We start from the raw sequence: 13,918 nt of genomic DNA, 5'->3' as shown, positions 1-13,918 counted from the left end.
AAGGACAGAGCAGGCTGTACTTCCTCAGGAGACTGCACTCCTTCAACATTTGTAGAAAACTCCTGTGGATGTACTACCAGTCTGTGGTTGCCAGTGTTCTGTTCTACATGGTAGTGTGCTGGGGGGGCAGTACATCTAAGAAGGACAGCTCCAGACTTGAGAAACTGATCAGGCGGGCCGGTTCTACAATCGGAATGAAACTGGACTCACTGGTGACGGTGGCAGAGAAGAGGATTGTGGACAAACTAGTGAGCATCCTGGATGATGCCAGTCACCCTCTGCATAGCGTTATCAGTAGCCAGAGGAGCCTGTTCAGTGCTAGACTGCTTCATCCCAAGTGCAGGACTAATAGACTCAAGAACTCCTTTGTCCCACACGCCATTAGACTGTACAACTCCTCTCTGGGACGGGGGCGGGGGGTATTAGGATGACAGGGGATGCAAAACATTAACAGTGCAATACGTTTTCATAACATGGTCACTACTGCCTACTTTGTCTTGTTATATTCTTATTTTACTGTTATATTGTTATTCCCATTGTTTTTATTCTTTTTGTAATATTTCTCTATTTTGTTTCTTTTTAAACCCCCATTATTTACTTTTTAAAAAAAATTGATCTCAACTCTGTACACTGCTGCTGGAATTTTAATTTTCCTGAAGGAACTCTCCTGAAGGAATCAATAAAGTACTATCTATCTATCTATCTATTCACTTTTATAGCAGGCAGCTGGCAGGTTCCAAAGCTGCAATGCATTCATGGAGCATTCATATGAACAACACATGACCAACTTCAGACCCCGTAACTCCTCGCGTGGGAGCTAAACAGCTTAACAGAGAAAGACACCTGCGACCGTGACAACACCCACACTAGCCGTACCCTTATACTGGAGGAGCAAGAGGTGAGGCGCACGCTAAGGGCGGTGATCCCGAGCACCAGATGCGGTCCCGAGACAGGTACTGAGGGACTGTGCAGACCAGCTGGCTGGGGTATTTACTAAGATCTTCACCCAGTCCCTCACTCAGGCTGTCATCCCATCATGCCTGAAGACCTCCACAACAATCCCATTGCCGAAGAAGAACTCCATCAGCTGCCTTAATGACTGCCGTCCAGTTGCACTTACACCTATAGCCACATATGCGGTCCTCTCCAAGGTTTCTCATAGTCATTATTGTCACTGTCACCAACGTCCCACTTGGTGTGAGTTTTTCCTTGCCCTTATGTGGGCTCTGTACCGAGGATGTTGTTGTGGTTTGTGCAGCCCTTTGAGACACTTGAGATTTAGGGCTATATAAATAAACATTGATTGATTGATTGACTTGTGCCCCCCCCTCACAAGGGAGAGGGGGGAAGAGCAGAAAAGAAAGAAACGGCAGATCAACTAGTCTAAAAAGGGGGTCTATTTAAAGGCTAGAGTACACAAATGAGTTTTAAGATGGGATCTGCATGATGGATATGGATGAATGAATGAATGAATGAAAGTTATATTCAGAAATAGAAGGTGAATATGGATGAATGAATGAAAGTTATATTTAGTGATAAAAGGCGAATCTGCATGATGGATATGGATGAATGAATGAAAGTAATATTCAGTGATAAAAGGTGAATCTGCATGATGAATATGGATGAATGACTGAATGAAGGAAAGTTATATATAGTGATACAAGTTGAATCTGCATGATGAATATGGATGAATTAATGAAAGTTACATTCAGTGACAAAAGGTAAAGCTGCATGATGAATATGGATGAATGAATGAATGAAGCAAAGTTATATATAGTGATACAAGTTGAATCTGCATGATGAATATGGATGAATGAATGAAAGTTACATTCCGTGACAAAAGGTGAATCTGCATGATGAATATGGATGAATGAATGAAAGTTACATTCCGTGACAAACGGTAAATCTGCATGATGAATATGAATGAATGAAAGTTACATTCAGTGATAGAAGGTGCATCTACATGATGAATCCGGATGGAAGTCATATGCCAGTGATAAAAGGTGAATCTGCATGATGGACATGGGTGAATGAATGGATGAAAGTTATATTCAGTGACAGAAGGTGAATCTGCATGATGAATATGGATGAATGAATGAAAGTTATATTTAGTGATAGAAGGTGAATCTGTATGAAGGATATGGATGAATGAATTAAATTTGTATTCAGTGATAGAAGGTGAATCTACATGATGAATATGGATGAATGAATAAATGAAAGTTATATTCAGTGATAAAAGGTGAATCTTCATGATGGATTTGGATGAATGGATGAAAGTCATTCGGCGATAGAAGGTGAATCTGCATGATGTATATGGATGAATGGATAAAAGTTATAGTCAGTGATAAAAGGTGAATCTGCATGATGGACATGGATGAATGGATGAAAGTTATAGTCAGTGATAAAAGCTGAATCTGCATAATGAACATGGATGCCAGGGCAGGTACTTATCCCAACTATGCTAGAAGTGTATTACCTTTAGAAAGACACCCCTAAGTCCTCTTACCCTAAGACAAAACCTGGTCTAAAAAAAACTCTTGTCTGCAGGCCGTGGGATGAACAAGTGATTGTTGTGATGACTCTTATTGTTGAATCACAGTGTCAAAATTCTACATATTAGCATATATTTGATAAGTGTGAGCCCAACTCTCACAAAAAAAGTCATCAAAGGGCCAAGAAGACAGAAATGCAAAAGTACATTTGAAAACAATCAAATACTGCATCATCAGCATCCGAATGAGGGGAAAAATGCCTTCAATCCGATCAAATCTTGATAGAAGTTTTCGGACTCCAGTCTGGACCTGACCCACGCAACCTTTTCATGCAAACCTGGCCGTGACACACAAGGCGGCCATTGTGGCTCGCTACTTCCCCATGAGGGGTCTGACCGAGACGCTGACCTGTCAGTCTCGTGTCAAACTCTGCAGCTAGCGCCTGAGGAATGTGTTGGGGGGGGGGGAAGAAGCAGACGTAAATGCACGTCTCATCATGGCTCTGGTGAGAGGACGACGTAGTACAGAGAAGACCACAATGGTGTTTGTAAACTGTATGGCACATAGGGCTGAGCCATATGGAACAAAACACATATTACGGTACTTTTAGGCCAAATGGTGATATACAGTCATGCTTATAAGTTTACATACCCTGGGAGAATTTATGATTTCTTGGCCATTCTTCAGAGAATACGAATGACAACACAAAAACCTTTCTTCCACTCATGCTTTTAATGGTTGTGTGAAGCTATTTATTGGCAAACAACTGTTTACTCTTTTTAAATCAAAAAGACAAAAGAAAGTACCCAAATGACCCTGATCAAAAGTTTACATACCCCAGTGACTTTGATCTGATAACATGCACAAAAGTTGACACAAACAGGTTTGAAAGGCTAATCAAAGTTCCAATCCTCACCTGTGACATGTTTGTTTGCTAGTAATGTGTGTGTACAAACCCCGTTTTCATATGAGTTGAGAAAATTATGTTAGATGTAAACATAAACGGAATACAATGATTTGCAAATCCTTTTCAACCCATGTTCTGTTGAATATGCTACAAAGACAACATATTTGATGTTTAAACTGATAAACATTTTTTGTTGTAGCTAATAATCATTATTATTAACTTTAGAATTTGATGCCAGCAACACATGACAATGAAGTTGGGAAAGGTGGCAATAAATACTGATAAAGTTCAGGAATGCTCATCAAACACTTATTTGGAACATCCCATGATTGGGTATAAAAACAGCTTCCCAAAATATGATGAGTCTTTCACCAGAAAGGATGGGGCGAGTTACACCCCTTTGTCCACAACTGCGTGAGTAAATAGTCAAACAGTTTAAGAACAACATTTCTCAAAGTGCAATTGCAAGAAATTTAGGGATTTCAACATCTACGGTCCATAATACCATCAAAAGGTTCAGAGAATCTGGAGAAATCCCTCCACGTAAGCGGCATGGGCGGAAACCAACATTGAATGACCGTGACCTTCGACCCCTCAGATGGCACTGTATCAAAAACCGACATCAATCTCTAAAGGATATCACCACATGGGCCCAGGAACACTTCAGAAAACCACTGTCACTAGATACAGTTGGTCGTTACATCTGTAAGTGTAAGTTAAAGCTCTACTATGCAAAGCGAAAGCCACTTATCAACAACATCCAGAAACGCCGCCGGCTTCTCTAGGCCAGAGATCATCTAAGATGGACTGATGCAAAGTGGAAAAATGTTCTGTGGTCTGACGAGTCCACATTTCAAATTGGTTTTGGAAATATTCGACATGGTGTCATCCGGATGAAAGGGGAAGCGAACCATCCAGACTGTTATCGACGCAAAGTTCAAAAGCCAGCATCTGTGATGGTATGGGGGTGCATTAGTGCCCAAGGCATGGGTAACTTACACATCTGTGAAGGCACTATTAATGCTGAAAGGTACATACAGGTTTTGGAATTATATATGCTGCCATCCAAGCTCCGTCTTTTTCATGGACGCCCCTGCTTATTTCAGCAAGACAATGCCAAGCCACATTCAGCACGTGTTACAACAGTGTGGCTTCGTAAAAAAAAGAGTGCAGGTACTTTCCTGGCCCGCCTGCAGTCCATACCTGTCTCCGATCAAAAATGTGTGGCGCATTATGAAGCGTAAAATACGACAGCGGAGACCCCGGACTGTTGAACCACTGAAGCTCTACATAAAACAAGAATGCTAAAGAATTCCACGTTCAAAGCTTCAACAATTAGTTTCCTCAGTTCCCAAACGTTTATTGAGGGTTTTTAAAAGAAAAGGTGATGTAACACAGTGGTGAACATGCCCTTTCCCAACTACATTGGCACGTGTTGCAGCCATGAAATTCTAAGTTAGTTATTATTTGCAAAAAAAAAATAAGTTTATGAGTTTGAACATCAAATATCTTGTCTCTGTAGTGCATTCGATTGAATATGGGTTGAAAAGGATTTGCAAATCATTGTATTCCGTTTATATTTACATCTAACACAATTTCCCAACTTATATGGAAACGGGGTTTGTATTTAAGTCCGGGAAGTTTCTGGGCTTCTGACAGATTATTGCATCTTTCATCCAGTGCGGCACGGATGTTTCTGGATTCTGAGTGATGGGAAAGGCAAAATAATTGTCAAAAGGATCTGCGAGAGAAGGTAATTGAACTGCACAAAACAGAAAAGGGGTATAAAAGATATCCAAAGAATTGAGATTTAAATCAGCAGTGTTCAAATGCGGGTCGAGTCACCAGAAGAAAGCCATTTCTGCGCAAATGTCACAAATTATCCCGCTTACGTTACGCCAAACAGCATAGAGACGAGCCTCAAAACTTCTGGAACAAAGTAATGGCCACTCGACCATGCATCCCATTTTTCTTCAAGTGCCTCCTTATTGTGCATCTTTAAAACAGCCACACCACAATTTTTCAGAGAGTCCTGTATTTCAGCTGAAGTTATTTGTGGATTTTTCTTTGCATCTCGAACAATTTTCCTGGCAGTTGTGGCTGAAATCTTTGCAGAGTCCCGCATTTTCCACTTCTTAATCAGCGTTTGAACACTGCTGATTGGCATTCTCAATTCCTTGGATATCTTTTTATACCCCCTCTCCCGTTTTATGCAGTTCAATTACCTTTTATCGCAGATTCTTTTGCCTTCCCCATGACTCAGAATCCAAAAACATCTGTGCAGCACTGGATGAAAGATGCAATGGTCTGTCAGAAGCCAAGAAACTCACTGATCTTTTATACATATACATTAATTACAAACAAACATGTCAGAGGTCAGGTTTGGAACCTTGATTAGACATTCAAACCCGTTTGTGTCAAATTTTGTGCATGTGATCAGATCAAAGGGGTATGTAAACTTTTGATCAGGGTCATTTGGGTACTTTCTTTTGTCATTTTGACTCAACAAGAGTAATCACAGTTGTTTGCTAATAAATAGCTTCACACAACCATTAAGCATGAGTGGAAGAAAGTTTTTTGTGTTATCATTCATATATTTTCTGAAGAATAGCCAAGAAATCATAAATTCTCCCAAGGTATAAACTTATGAGCACGACTGTATCTATCAGTATTTTAAACAAAACTCATATCCTAGTACTTTTAAGTCAAATGGCGACATTATCAGTATTTTGAACAAATATGGGATGATTGTATAAGTCAAAAAGAGCAGGCAGCAGCTCACACATTCTCATACTTTCTGTAACATCCAGTCAGGCATCTTGAAAAATGCCCCAACTATAATCTACGTGGAAAGAGCCCACAATAGTTTTAATTTCAACGTTTACAAAGACATGCACCTGGGGATAGGTTGATTGGCAACACTAAATTTGGCGCCAGTGTTTGAATGTGAGTGTGAATGTTGTCTGTCTATCTGTGTTGGCCCTGTGATGAGGTGGTGACTTGTCCAGGGTGTACCCCGCCTTCCGCCCGATTGTAGCTGAGATAGGCGCCAGCACCCCCCGCGACCCCAAAAGGGAATAAGCGGTAGAAAATGGATGGATGGGTTTACAATATTTCACGAGGAAAACCTTACAATGCATTAAATTCATAAAGTGTTATAAAATGGTATCAAATGGAGTAGATGAGTTATTGTGATGTAGACAAATGTCATATTTTGATCTATTTTCCCAGGAGATGTTCCATATTTTGAAATCAAATGTTGATGTTCATCTTAGACACACGTGATAAAGATGTTTGATGTTTTTGGATGATAAATTAAACAAAATTAAGTCACTCCAGATCCCACCTTTCCTACAAAGTAATGTTACAAAACAACTTAAGTCTGTTTACTGACATATAATATTATTTAAATTGCTTTTACTGCACATGAATATTATCTCCAAATATCATTTGATGACTAATAATCGGTATCGGCCGATATATAATTAGTATCTAAGAAGGGGCTGCTCACTGTGGATAGACGAGACGTTTGCCGCAGCCGGTGTTCTGGCAGGACACGCCCCCTCCTAGAATTGCGTAACGAGGAATACGACATATAATACTGATGTTTCTGAGCGCGCTTGCATCCATTTTGAAGGAATCTTTCATGTGAGTACAAACTTTGGCAAGTCAACACTGGGACACGGCTGGGATTCATAAAGAGGTCAACATTGATGACCCATGATCTGAAAAGGTGGCGGGGACGTGGCTAGTTTAAACATTCTAATCAAATGATGAAGCCAGAAGAATACGTAAAGTTGTGTCGTGTTAAAAAGGGCGTGGCTTACATGATGGAACCAAAAATTAGAAAATTTGAGCGCCCTCTAGGCAGAAAACTGCTCCTTTCCTCTTAGTAGGCTTTAGGACAGGGGTCGGGAACCTTTTTGGCTGAGAGAGCCATGAAAGCCAAATATTTTAAAATGTATTTCCGTGAGAGCCATATAATATTTTTCAGACCAACATTTTTAAAGTATAATAAGTCTCTTATTCTTTTTAATAAGATTTTTATTCTGAAGCTAACCAATAATAAATATAATACGTCTTACCATTAATGCGACTTCATGAACAGGTATGGTAGAAAACGGTTCGATGGATTAAAATGCATGAGCATGTTTTATATTTTGAATGTTATTTTTAACACTGTGATTATGTTAGAATGATTTTGTATATATTATCACACAACTTTTATGCTTAAGGGCTGTTGCTATAATTATTGTCAATTGTGCTGAAGAGGTATGTTTCTTTGTCTTTGCAAAGCTGGCAAGCTGGTTTTCGATCCAACAGGTCCACTTCCATGGCAGTGATGGAACTAGTTAGGAGGTAACCACTGCAATTGATAAGAGGGAGTTTGCTGTTGGCGTTTTTATTGACCTGAGCTAGGCCTTTGACACCATTGATCACACATTACTTTTAAACAAAATGCATAGGTATGGTGTCAGAGGTCTTGCTCATGATTGGTTGAAAAGTTATCTTGGTGGCAGAGAGCAGTATGTGCATATGAACAATGTAGATTCAGACAAAAAGATCATAACACATGGAGTACCCCAAGGTTCTGTACTGGGACCAAAATTGTTTTTACTGTATATTAATGATATTTCCAAAATCCTTAAAAAACTCAACTGTATTCTTTTTGCTGATGATACAAGTCTGTACTGTTCTGGGCAAGACCTTGACCAACTCCTAGAGACTGTAGAGATCGAACTCCACATACTAAAGCAATGGTTTGATGCCAATAAACTATCAATCAACCTAAATAAAACTAAATATATAATTTTTGGAAATAGGAAAAATAACATACAGCGTCATATAAGAATTGATGATATGGAGATAGAAAGGGTGCATTCAATACAATTTTTGGGAATCTATATAGATGATAAATTAAATTGGAAACTGTACATACATATACTTAAGACAAAGATGGCAAAAAATATTGCTATGTTACATATAATTAAAAACTCTGAATCAAAAGGCTCTTATCATGTTATATAATTCTTTCATACTCCCATATCTTAACTATTGTGTTGAAATTTGGGGAAACAATTACAAATCAAATATCAGCTTATAAGCAACCTTCCAAGAGGTCCTGCAGTCCTGGGTTCAAATCCAGTCTCGGGATCTTTCTGTGTGGAGTTTGCATGTTCTCCCCGTGAATGCGTGGGTTCCCTCCGGGTACTCCGGCTTCCTCCCACTTCCAAAGACATGCACCTGGGGATAGGTTGATTGGCAACACCAAAATTGGCCCTAGTGTGTGAATGTGAGTGTGAATGTTGTCTGTCTATCTGTGTTGGCCCTGCGATGAGGTGGCGACTTGTCCAGGGTGTACCCTGCCTTCCGCCCGATTGTAGCTGAGATAGTCGCCAGCGCCCCCCGCGACCCCGAAAGGGAATAAGCGGTAGAAAATGGATGGATGGACATCAGCTCTATATTTTTACTTCAAAAGAAAGCGATTAGAATTGTAACTTATGCGAATTATCATGACCATACCAATGCTCTGTTCATTAAATTAAAAACATTAAAACTGCACGATCTTGTTGACCTCAATACTACTATTGTGGCTTTCAAAGCTCATAACCACATGCTGCCTGGGTGTTTACAAGTGAGATTTAAACCCAGAGAGAATCCCTATGACCTCAGAGGTTCAGCTTTCTTTCAGAAAGCAAAAATAAGAACAAGCTTAAAAAGTAGATGTGTTTCTGTTAGAGGAGTTCAACTGTGGAACAGCTTGGATGATTCCTTAAAATGTTCCAGTTCCATTCACAAATTTAAAAAACACTTTAAGACCAATGTCTTGAAAAAATATATCACTCTTGAATTAACATTGTAGTTAATACTATGATTAATGTTAATTAAAAATTAAACATGAGATATAAATAATAATAGAAGTACAATTGTTTGTATATATTGTATATATAATTAGTGCAAAGGTCTATATATACACAGGGATATTTCACATGCCTGTACTGTGTATAAAACTGAACTACGTTCATGTTGTTTATAATGTGTATTTATAATAAGTTGTGCAAAGGACTTTTTATAACTTTCGGAAGTTTATTTTGTACTTGAAATTGTTTATAGGGTTAGGCGCAATAAGTGTTTAACTTCAGCCTAAACCCTTTCGGTCTGTAACATTTTTTATTTTCAATATATGAATGTACAACTTTTTATTTTCAATCTATGAATGTACAACTGTTTTTTTTACTTTGTTGACCATTGACCGAAGTACAATAAACTTGAAAAAGCTGGGATTGCCAGCCAGTCTGGTATCAGTGTCTGTGTCCAGGAATGGCCCGCTGACTGCCAAGGCCGCCGTGATACAGACAAAGTAAGAGACAAGGCGATATCACCAGCCTCAACACATTTGCATTTTTGTATAATCATATAATGTGTCTAACTGGAGTTGTCGAGTTTACCCTCTTCCCTCAGCGACAGTTTCAGTGATGTAAAAAGGGACCTCCCAAAAAAATTGAGGAAGCGTGCTGGACTTTTAGAATGTAGTTTGGATCTTTAACTAGGATAGAGCCCAAAACACGTGTTTCTTCATTAAGCTAAATTGAACTCTGTCATTGCATGATTCCTTGCTTCTCGTCTGTTTAGTAGATGTCATCAGTATTTGAACCTGACAGATTACCAGCGGGTATATTCATTTCTTATCGTGTTAAGCAATGTCAGCTAAGATTTATCTGAGAGCCAGATGCAGTCATCAAAAGAGCCGCATCTGGCTCGAGAGCCATTGGTTCCCTACCCCTGCTTTAGGAGACTGGGTCAGTAACTTTCACATTCACACGTGATTCCTCTCCAATGCTGAAGTTGAACTTAAATCCTGGAAAAAAATGTTTTTTTATAATTGTTGAAGTATAGCACACAATTCCCAAACAGGTTGAATATTTTGATGTTGGAATGGTTTGAAACAGATGGACAATGTGGGAGTTGCGGAACTTTGAAAAATGTCCCAGGGATTTCCCAAAAATTGGGGAATTTTGGGAAAAGCGGGATTTTTTTTGAAAATGACAAAAAAAACAAAAATCGTTGATGGTCTGAATAAGTTGGAATGGCTGGTGTTGAAATTTTATCAAATCGGTCGAGAAATGTTGAAGTAGTAACAAGTTGAATTGAAAAATGGTATTACGGAATTCCTGGAATTTTCGGGAAAACCGGGAATTTTTCCAGTTAAAAAAACAACTGTTTTTTTTGGTCCTGATTAAGAGGAATGTTTTGACAGGGGAACGGTTGAAATGCAGTGAAAAATGTAGAAGGAGTAATCGCCAGAGAAAAGGGTGGAAATAGGGCTTTGGAAAAGCAGGAATTCTGGGAAATCCTGGAATTTTTTGGAACTTGGAAAAACAATACTTTGAATTTCCAGAATGGTGGAATGTGTTGAAGGTGAAATGGTTTGAATAGGTTGAAAAATGTGGAAATGGTGAACGTTTGAAAAATGGCCAATTCATTTTAAATGGGAAAAATGTCCCAGAAAACCTGGAAATTTGTCAAGGGAAGGCCCGCGATTCCCGAATGTGTTGGAACAGTTTGAAGTTGTAACAATTTGGATCGGATGAAAAATCTGATAATATCGGACTGCCGATACTATGGGTCGATAAATGTTTTAAAATGTAATATCGGAAATTATCTGCATCGGTTTCAAAAAGTAAAATTGATGACTTTTTAAAACGCCGCTGTACAGAGCGGTACACGGACGTAAGGAGAAGTACATAACAGTTGCGTCTACCGGACATACTTGCCAACCCTCCCCATTTTCCCGGGAGACTCCCGAATTTCAGTGCCCCGCCCGCAAATCTCCCGTGGCAACCATTCTCCCGAATTTCTCCTGATTTCCACCCAGACAACAATATTGGGGGCGTGCCTTGAAAGGCTGGCTCAATCACATAATATCTACGGCTTTTCACATACACACACTAGTGAATGCAAGGCATAATTGGTCAACAGCCATACAGGTCAAACTGCGTGTGGCCGTATAAACAACCTTAAGAGTGTTCCAAATATGCGCCACACTGTGAACCCACACCAAACAAGAATGAAAAGCACATTTTGGGAAAACATCCGCACCGCAACACACTAACTCTTCCGGGACGCTACAATATACACCCCTCACTACTCCCTGTCTCAAATTACCAGCTGCTGTTTTGAGGCATGTTAAAAAAAAACAATGCACTTTGTGACTTCAATAATAAATATGGCAGTGCCATGCTGGCATTTTTTTCCATAACTTGAGTTATTTATTTTGGAAAACCGTCTTACATTGTTTAATGCAGGGGTAGGGAACCTATGGCTCGCGAGCCAGATGTGGCTCTTTTGATGACCGCATCTGGCTCTCGGATAAATCTGAGCTGACATTGCTCAGCACGATAAATAATGAATAATTCCACTTGTAATTAAAAATAACGTTCAAAATATAAAACACTCTCATGCATTTTTATGTTCAAGAAGTTGCGTTAATGGTAAGAAGTACTTTATTTATTATTGGTTAGTGTGGGGCTTGCCATCTTGGGGGTTTTTCAGACCACCAGACACCGACATGAGAGCCTGTTACAGAATTACAATATTTTTTAAATTTTCAATAAGTCTCTTAGTTGCTTTCCAACAATTGTCTTTTTCTTTTTCGTTCTCGCTCTCTCCTGGCTGCTGCTTATAAACAGAGTGACAAGTGACTAGAAAACAAGGCCCAGCTGGGCCATCTACGCACCTGTCGCTAAATTCGAGGTCGGCCCTAGCAACACCCGCTTCGCTGCAGGCCCGCAGGCCACGCCCCCTCCACAGTTAGCTTCAGAATAACAATGTTATTCCAAAGAAAAGGAGACCTATTATACTCTAGAAATGTTGGTCTTACTTGAAAATGCACGCGTTGAGTTGTGTTCAGTGTTGAAAACAATATTTTATGGCTCTTACATAAATACATCTTAAAAATATTTGGCTTCTTGGCTCTCTCTGCCAAAAAGGTTCCCGACCCCTGGTTTAATGAATCCAGCGGGGCATCACAACAAAATGAGGCATAATAATGTGTTAATTCCACAACTGTATTTATCGGAATCGGTAATTAAGAGTTGGACAATATCGGGGAAAAATAGCCATTATCGGACATTTCGAATTGGCAACATTCCAAAAAAAGTGCAGCAAACGTATGCCATGTAGAGCCAAGTCTCATGTCGGGGGTCGAGGCCAGAACTGGTCTTCGTGCCGCCGGATGACCTCAGTACTGGAGTCATGCATGCCCTTGTTGCTAGCAGCTTTGGGGAATTGTGTCAGTTGGAGGGCAAGAAAAAGGAAAAAACAAGTGTGTCCGCAGACAAGGAGGGCTTATGGCTCCTTGGGCTCCCGTCCAGCCCCCAACAGTCCCGGATTGTATTTTCTTTTTAAATGTTCCATTCATCCATTCCGCCCATGTTCTGCGGGGCGTCTGTGCGCAGAATTCACAGCAAGCACTTTGGTGCTGGAATATGAATTAGCTGGGCGCCGGATGAAACTGGCCGTCTATCTGTGTCTCTGTTAGGCCTGACATCATTAGAATCCGAGAGGAACAAGGTCAGGCTTTCTCCTCAACCTTCTCTTCGAAGACCACACGCTAATGTGTCACCTGAAAAGGTGTTCGACCTCAACCAGACTTTTTTGTCACCTGCATATGCACGTGGCGCCAGCTACGCCGTGTTGATTTGCCACCAGTCAATTCACCCAACCACAAGAGAACCAGAACTGGATAAGTTTGGCGGCCACCCCATAGGGGGGCTGTTTTGGTGTTTAAATATTTGAACAATTATCAAGAAAGTTGACATAAATTAGGGCTGGGCGATACAGCAGAAATAAATAAAGTGCACTTTTGTGCATGATGTCACACAAGATATTTCAATAACTTTCAAATTGTGCTGAAAATTTTAATTTTCCTGAAGGAACTCTCCTGACGGAATAAATAAAGTACTATCTAATCTAATCTAAAATAAAAATGAGCTGCATAATACAAAATCAAATAGTGTATGTCATTCGCTATGTGGTAGGTTACTGTGGATGTTATCTCCTTATGTTGTTGACTATTTTTTTCATACGGTGTTGCCTCGGCATTTTGTTGGTGTGGCACCGAACGGAGATGTTTACATGCGGGGTTTCAAGCACTCCTCATTCTCTAGCGGGAGACTTTTCAAATGGTGCTACATATTAGCAGTAATGCTACTTTTTGTAGCAATGCTTTTGCCCCACACTTGACAAATTAAGGTTGTCTGTTCGACATATTCCCGCTTGAAGTCATATACAGTTGTGATCAAAATTATTCAACCCCCACACATTTTTGGTGTTTTAGCAAGTTGGACATTTATTCCGTATTTTGTTTAAAGATGTGTCAAATAGACAAATGCAACTTCAATTATAACACTGTATTTTACAAAATACCATAAAAGGAAATTTTACTCAATATCTCATTGACAAAATGATTCAACCCCCTAGTTCCATGCATCTTTAGTACTTAGTAGAACACCCTTTG

At 39.7% G+C, this 13,918-nt stretch overlaps 1 protein-coding gene across 1 annotated transcript in view; it reads right to left on the bottom strand.

Moving 5' to 3' along the window:
• sppl3 (signal peptide peptidase 3) overlaps window positions 1-13,918 on the bottom strand; it is a 93,329-nt gene that overhangs the window by 41,315 nt on the left and 38,096 nt on the right. The window lies entirely within an intron of this gene.

This window comes from Nerophis ophidion, linkage group LG08, assembly GCF_033978795.1.
Source record: "Nerophis ophidion isolate RoL-2023_Sa linkage group LG08, RoL_Noph_v1.0, whole genome shotgun sequence".
In the NCBI taxonomy this organism is placed as follows: Eukaryota; Metazoa; Chordata; class Actinopteri; order Syngnathiformes; family Syngnathidae; genus Nerophis; species Nerophis ophidion.
This window is presented reverse-complemented; position numbering and strand designations above follow the sequence as displayed.